General features: G+C 64.4%; 1 non-coding gene across 1 annotated transcript; it reads left to right on the top strand.

Annotated features, from left to right (window-relative positions):
- The first annotated feature begins 3,844 nt into the window (after positions 1-3,844).
- On the top strand, positions 3,845-4,001 carry LOC147795594 (5.8S ribosomal RNA). The gene has a single exon (XR_015423736.1). It is a non-coding gene; the product is annotated as a 5.8S ribosomal RNA (ribosomal RNA).
- Positions 4,002-7,821: the final 3,820 nt, after the last annotated feature.

The following is a 7,821-nucleotide window of genomic DNA, read 5'->3' as shown; positions in this document are numbered from 1 at the left end:
GTACCGTGAGGAAAAGTTGAAAAGCACTCTGAAAAGAGAGTTCAAGAGTACGTGAAGCCGTCGAAGAGCAAACAAGAGGGCCGCGCAGATCGGGCCCGGGAGAGTCAGCGCGGCCGTTGCGGTGCCCGCCGTGGCCCCGCACCCGCCTAGCTGGGGGTTCCTCTCGTACCCTACAGTACGAGAGGAACCGCAGATTCGGACCTCTGGTTCAGGCGCTCGGTTGAGAGGCCGGTGGTGCGAGGCTACCACCCGAGATATTACGGCTGAACGCCTCTAAGTCGAAATCTCTCCCGGTGCGCCGCAACGCCGCCGGCGACCTGTCCGAGGGCGGCCCGCGTCAACGCCCACCCGCTCTCGACTTGGGGGCCAGGAGCTCCGGCGGAAGCCAAACCGCCGTCTCGAGAGGGACGCCATATAACTTGCAGACGACTTGGGTATGGATCAGGGTGTCGTGGCCAGTAGAGCAGCCGCCTCCCTGCGATCTGCCGAAACCAAACCTTTCGATTTAAGGGATTTGCCCGCGCCGCAGACGGGCCGATCCTGGGGGGGGGCCGGGTCGGAGGACGGGCGGCGGCGGCGGGAGGCGGCTGCCGGGAGAGTGGCGACGCCACTTGTGTGGCGGCAGCGAAGTCGGGACGGCGGGTTGGGGCGGCAGGCCGGTTTGTGAGGGGCCAGTCGGCTTGCGGCCTTCGGGCAGGCCGGACCCGGAGGAGGAGGAGACCGGGGAGGACCGGCGGCGGAGGAGCGGGCGAAGCCGGAGGAGGGCCCGCCGGGACTGACGGCGGAGTGAACTGGGGCTCGCCTGGCGGCCCTCAGGGAGGGGGAGTGGTTCCGAAGGACCGGCAGTGGGAGGGCCCCGTCGCATGGAGGGCCGGAGGTGGTGCCGGACCGGCGGCGGAGGAGGAGCGGGCGCAGCCGGAGGAGGGCCCGCCGGGACTGACGGTGGATAGAACCCCCGCTCGCCCAGCGGCCCGGGATGAGCTGCTTGGACGGGAGTCTGAGGGGGCCGCCCAGAACAGACTTGAAATCCAGGGTTGGCAGTACACCCCGTAGGAGGGCTCTGGGGGAATAGCGCCGGGGTGGCGAGTTGCCAAGTCGGTCCCAATGCCGTCGTGCGACGGGCCTCGTGCGGGGAGGGTCCGGGGCCTCAGGCCCGGGGACAGAGTCTTGCAGCGGGTGGCACCGGTCCCGCCGTGCGTGCCGGACGGGCGGCGTTGTGTGGGCGCCCGCTGAAGATTTCTTGCTCGGACTTCGTGGTCCGCCAAAGGTCGGATCTCCGGTTTCGACCCGACTCGGGCGCAAAAACTGACTCGTCCCCACCTGCGAACGCGTCGTCGAGGCACCCCGGCTCTCGAGAGCGTCTCTCGTAATCAGTACAGCCTTATATTGTCCATACGGTACGGCCATTCACACACAGTGGAGCCCAGGGCTCTGGTTTGATTCCCCCTGGGGTCTGGACAAGCCTGGCTCCGGAGCGGCGGGGACTGGTGGTGTAGCGCCGCAAATTGCCGTCCTGGGGAAAGAAAAACCCACTGCAGCCGCACGCCGTCCCCCTAAAGCCGTGCATTTCCGACATGCTTCCCCGGGCAAAAACGGCTCCATGCCGGCGGGGAGGGTGGTGCGGTGCGGTGAATCGCCTTCCTCGGAAACCCTGGTCCGAGAAGTTCGGATGTCCGGGGTTGCCCGCGGAAAGCGGGCCGGGCGCCTACAGCCTGCCGTCCATCGGCTCGCTGGCCCACCCAAGGTCTCTGAGAGGGCTTTGCGCCGGGACAGGTTGGGCCCAAAACGTGCGTATTTCAATGAGAGCATTTTGGACCTTAACCCCCACTCCCTGGTTTGCCTATTTATAGGGGGAAGGGTGGTCTCGAGCTCAGCTCCAGCTGCCAGAAATCAGTACAGCCATATATTGTCCATACAAAACGGCTATTCCTACACGGTCGAGCCCAAGCCTCGGGAGCGATTTCCCTTGGGGTCTGACAAGCCCCGCTCCGGAGCGGCTCGACGAAAGTGGCGGCTTGCCGTCCCGCCAGGAGGCCCTCCGGGCGCTCCGTCAACGGCGTTTTCGGCGCGGCCGGTCGACCCTTCATGCCAAGAAGAGCGTCGGCTGGCCCGCCCGGCCTTCCCTAGAGGTGTCGGGAAGGCCGTTCCCGGGGGCTCAGTTCGGCCGGACCCCGGGCCGGAAGAGCGGTGGTGCGTGGCCGGAAGCCTTAAGGAGGGGCTGGAGCAGCAGCCCCGCCCGCTGCGGAAGAGCGAGCGGGAGATAGAGGGAGAGGGGAGCAGGGCCCCTCGGAGAGCGGCGGGCTCTCCGCTGCCCCGAGCAGCAATATCTGGGACGTCTGGATTGGCCCAGCAGCTTCCAGAGGGACCGGCCCGCCCTGTGGCGGGCCGTATTAGAGCTCCGCCGGGTCCCAGCCGCCCAAGGCGCACTGACGTCGTGCGGTGGCGTCCCGGGCCCGGACAGCCGGCAGCGGGCCCCCCCAGACGGAGCCACTTGCGACCCCGCCGCCCGCCGAGCAGGCGGCAGGCGGCGCCCCAAGGTCGCTCCGAGCCGCAGCCGCGGCGGCAGGCAGGGGACCTCCCAGACGGAGGGAGCTCAGCTTGGCCAGCCTCCTGGCTTCCTGCCTGATCCGGGTGCCCCCTCCTGGATCGAGGCGAGAGGAAGCCGGCGCACCAGGCCGGCGGGCGGCATTCCAGCGGCCGCCCACGCGCCCGTGGAAGGAGAGGAAGTGCTGCCCGGGCCGGAGAGGGCGAGGGACCGTCGGCAGGCCGGAGGGAGCGGAGGCCGGGAGGTGAGCGAGAGCAGAGAGGCGCAGGACTCCAGCACCGCGGCCCGGCAGCTGCGGCGCTGCCGAGCAGTCTTGAGGGCCCGAGTTGGCGGGCCCCGGCCCCGAGGGGCTACCTGGTTGATCCTGCCAGTAGTCAAAGATTGTCTCAAAGATTAAGCCATGCATGTCTAAGTAAAAGCTTTACCAAGCGAAACTGCCGATGGCTCATTAAATCAGTTATGGTTCGAGCGCATACCCCTACACGGATAAGTGCGGTATTTCTAGAGCTAAAACATGCCAGCAAGCGCCGACCTTGCGGTAGGCGTGCTCTTATTAGGAACAAGACCAACCCGGGCCCGTCCCGGCTCCGTTGGTGAACTCTGGATAACCTGGCCGATCGCACAGTCCTCGCACCGGCGACGGATCCTTCGAATGTCTGCCACATCCAAGGAAGGCAGCAGGCGCGCAAATTACCCAATCCCGACACGGTGAGGTAGTGGACCATAAACGATGCCGACTGGCAATCCGCCGGCGTTACTCCAATGACGCAGTGGGCAGTCGGCGGGAAACCAAAGTCTTTGGGTTCCGGGGGAAGTATGGTTGCAAAGCTGAAACGTAAAGGAATTGACGGAAGTAAAAGTCGTAACAAGGTTTCCGTAGGTGAACCTGCGGAAGGATCATTACCGAGCAGAGAGAGCGTGCCCGACCGCCCCCCTTCCGACAGCTGAGGCGGTGAGGGCCGGCCACCGTGCTGTCTTCCGGGTGTAGGCGGGAGTGGCCCACGCCAGGGTGCACTGTAGCCCGAGCCGAGTGGGCGCGGGACTCCCAGCCCTCGCTGGGACCCCGGGACGCCGAGGCTCGGCCTCGAATGGACCGGGGGATTGGTGGGACGCAGTCGGAGCGGCCCCCCTTGGGGAAGGGAGCCGCCGCGTGAGAGGGGACAGGTCCCCGCTCGGCTGGCTCCTGCCGGTGTTTTTTTTTTTTTTTCGGATTCCAAAAAGAGCTGGATGCTCCTCGACCGGGCCACCGGCGCAGTTATCGAGATGTGATGGACAGAGCCAACCCCCCAAGCGAAAGACAATTCTCGGCGGTGGATCACTCGGCTCGTGCCCCGATGAGGAACGCAGCCAGCTGCGAGAATCAGTGTGAATGGCAGAACGCAGTGATCATCGGCATTTCGAACGCACATGGCGGCCCGGGCCCCCCGCGGCCCGGACCTCGTCCGCCTGAGGGTTGCATTGACCTGGGCAATTGCCACGGCCGGGAGGGGCCGCGGCGCGAGAGCGCCGGAGGGCAGCCGGGGGGCCCGAGGCCCCCGCGAGGACACTGGCTGCAGGCGGCAGCAATGGGAGTACCGAGACAGTGGGAGGATTCGGCGCGGGTCCCCCGCTCTCCGGGGAGGATGATATGGGAAATCTGAGGGCAGGCGAAGGGGCACCAGCCGGGCGCAGTCTCCGCGCGGAGGGCCGGATCGCTCCCTGGGGGAATTTGCCGTGGTGTGGCAGGTCAGCGCTGAGTATCCGGCACACCCACGAGCGCCGGTCGTCCCCCGAGCCGAACAAGAAAGACACGGGCGGCCTTGAGGGAGCGCGCCGGAAGGAGGCCATGCAGGCAGGCAGGGCAGGCCAAGAGAGAAAAAAAGGAGGCCTGGCCCCGCCAGCCCCGTGGCAGATTTCCGAGTGGACCGCCGGAGAGGGAGCGGGTGCCCAGCGCCGAGAGAGAGAGAGTGAGAGAGAAGAGAGCCCGCGCTGACGGGCCGCGGAGGTGGGCCCCTTTCCTGGCAGCAGCCGAAGCGCCGGCCGGACCCCCGAGAGGCGAGAGAGAGAGAGAGGCCAAGGCCTATCGCGAACCCATCGAATTCAGGTCGGGCGAGAGGACCCGCTGGATTTAAGCATATCACTAAGGGGAGGGAAAAAACCAAGCAGGATTCCCCCAGTAGCGGCGAGCGAAGCCGGAAGAGCACAGCGCCGAATCCCGGGCCCCCGGCGGGCCCACGGGAACTGTGGCGTAGGGAAGTCCGGTCCGGCGGTCGCAGCGGCGCCGAGGTCCTTCTGATCGAGGCCCCCACCGTCCCGTGGCGGGTATCAGGCCCCTGCAGACGCCGTCCGGCCGGCGACCAGGGCTTCTGGGAGTCGGGTTGTTTTGTGGCGCAGCCCGAAGGCGGGTGGTAAACTCCATCCAAGACTAAATACCGGCACTAGACCGATAGAGCACAAGTACCGTGAGGGAAAGATGAAAAGCACTCTGAAGAGAGAGTTCAGGAGTACGTGAAGCCGTCGAGAAGCAAACAGGAGGGCCGCGCAGATCGGGCCCAGAAGATTCAGCGCGGCCGGCGCGGTGCCCACCGCGGCCCAGCACCTCTGCAACCCCTTAGCAGGGGGGCGGGGCGCAGGAGCGCCTCCGCGCCCGGCCAAGTGCACTTCTCCTGGGCGCGGCGCCCGTGACCGGCTGGGCATCCGGGCCGGCATAGACCGGCCGGTTGGGGTTCGTCCGGCCACCCTGGTCCCCCGACAGGGGGGGGCGGTCGAAGAGCCTAGAGACCTGCCGTGGTCGCACCGGCCGCCCGGCTGAAGAAGGGACGACAGGCCGCACCCGCCTGCGCGTCGTCGCCTCCATGCGGCGGCCGCCTGGCTGGGTCTCCCGGTCCCCGGGTCCGCGGGCGATTGTTGCATGCCCTGCCGACCTGTCTTGAAACACGGACCAAGGATTCTATAGGGCCTACGAGTCGGGGCGCCGCCAGGCGAAGCCCCGAGGCGCAACGAGAGTGAAGGCCGGCCAGGGCCCGACCAAGGCGGGATCCGGCCGCGCGGCGGCCGGCGCACAAGCGCCCCACCTCCCCCCCCCTGCCTTGGGTACAGGGGCAAAAGACTAATCGAACCGTCTAGTAGCTGGTTCCCTCCGAAGTTTCCTTCAGGATAGCTGGCGCCCGGGAAAGAGAGAGAGAGCAATTGCATCCGGTAAAGCGGCAGGGCGCGCCGTGTCCTGGCGGCGGCGCTCCCCCCCCCCCGACTGCGGGGCCGTCCGCGCGCGGGCCCCCTCCGTCGCGCACGGCCGGCGGGTCGCGGCGTGCGGCGCCCGCGGGCCCCGGCACCGGGCAGGGGACCCTGTCAGGCCGACACGCCGGCTCTGGAGTCTCTGGCGCGCCGGGCGAGCCTGGACCGGCGTGGGACGTGCCTCGTGGACAGTCCTGGCTGCGCAGCCGCCTAGCTGCGGTCGCTTCGGCCGGCGCCCAACAGCTGGCTCAGAACTGGTACGGACCAGGGGAATCAGACTGTCTAATTAAAACAGAGCATCGCGACGTCCGCAGCCGGGGCGCTGACGCGATGTGATTTCTGCCCAGTGCTCTGAATGTCAAAGTGAAGAAATTCAGCGAAGCGCGGGTAAATGGCGCGAGTAACTATGACTCTCTTAAGGTAGCCAAATGCTTCGTCATTTAATTAGTTCTTAGAGATAAACATCGTGCCCAGTAGAGCAGCCGCTTCGCTGCGATCTACTGAAATTAAACCTTCGATCCGAGAATTTGCCCGCGCCGCAGACGGGCCGATCCTGGCGGGCCGGGTCGGACGACTTGCCACGGAGGAGCCAGCGTTCTCACCGCGGGAGCGGCTTCTGGGAGAAGGGCGCTTCCCCGGTGGCCGGGGAGGCGGGGATGATGGGGTCCAGCAGTGGGGGGAGGAGGTCGAGCGCGGAGGGCCGGCCGGTGCCGCCCGGTGGCCCTTGGGCGGACCGGACTTGGAGGAGGAGACCGGGGAGGACCAGCGGCGGGCCCGACGGGACTCCAACTCGGCGGAGGAGCGGGTGCTTCCCCGGTGGCTGATGATTGGCTGCTGGGCTGCATGTCTGACACGGCCGCCCCAAACTGACTTGAAATCCACGGTTAATAGTGCACCCCGCAGGAGGGCTCTCGGGGAGTTGCCAAGTCGGTCCCAATGCCATTCCTGCGATCAGCTGGTCGGCACGGATGAACCATGGCTTCCAGCCCGAGGGCGGCATGTTGCAGTGGGCGGCGTTGCTCCCGCCGTGGGTGCCGGACGGGGAGCGTTACGTGGGCGCCGGCTGAAGATTTCTTCCTCGGACTTCGTTGACCGCAAAAGGATTGCATCTCTAGTTACGCTTCGACTCGGGCGCAAAAACCGACTCGGCCCCACCCGTGAACGCGTCGGTGAGGCACCCTAGCTCGCAAGAGCGTCTCTCGTTGGGGTCTGTTGGACCCGAAACATTACTCCCATTTAAACGAATCCCAGTTAGTCTCCTGAAGACGGACAGAGTACACTGTTCGAAACGTCGAGTTATTCCCCGGTTCTTCTCAGAACCACACATACTCAAAGAAGAGATAAATACATGGTGTTACCGCAATCTTTACTATAAATACAATTAAATTGTTTTCATGTAAACCCTCAAAATGCACCTTTCTGTCTCAGTTTACCTTGCTTTCAACCTTTGTTTCACTATTTTCAAAGGGTGCACTAATTGATGCCTCTTGTTTTCACGGTAACAAATTTTCCCATATTCAAGCGCAACAGCCATACTTTCCCAGTAAGGGTTGGGGCTAGGGTTAGGATAATAGGGTTGGGGTTGGGATACAATTAGGGTTACAGATAGGGATGGGGTGAGGGTTGGGATTGTGGTTAGGGCAAGGTTTAGTGATACATAGGTTTGTGGTTAGGGTTAGGGGTAGGGTTAGGATAAAGGGATTGAGTTTAGGGGTAGGGTTAAGGTTAGGGTTAGGGTAAGTGATATATGGGTTTTGGTTAGGGCTAGGGTAGTTTTAGAGTAAGGGTTAGGGGTAAGGGCTAAGATTGGGGTTGTGGTAGGGTTATGTTTAGTGATATGTAGGTTTGTGGTTAGGGTTAGGGCTAGGGTTAGGATAATACGGTTAGGGATAGGGTTGGGGTTACAGACAGGGTTAGGGGCAGGGTTATGGATAGGGTTAGAGTTAGGGTTAGGGGTAGGGATAGGGGTATTGTAAGGGTTAGGATTGGGGTTGTGGTTAGGGTTAGCGATATGTAGGTTTGTGGTTAGGGCCAGGGTTAGGGTTAGAGTAAGGGTAAGGGTT

Source organism: Acanthaster planci, unplaced genomic scaffold (assembly GCF_054643075.1).
Source record: "Acanthaster planci isolate LZ-2023a unplaced genomic scaffold, COTS_SCS Contig3, whole genome shotgun sequence".
Classification (NCBI taxonomy): Eukaryota; Metazoa; Echinodermata; class Asteroidea; order Valvatida; family Acanthasteridae; genus Acanthaster; species Acanthaster planci.
The sequence above is the reverse complement of the archived record's forward strand: the minus strand, read 5'-3'. Positions and strand labels throughout refer to the sequence as shown.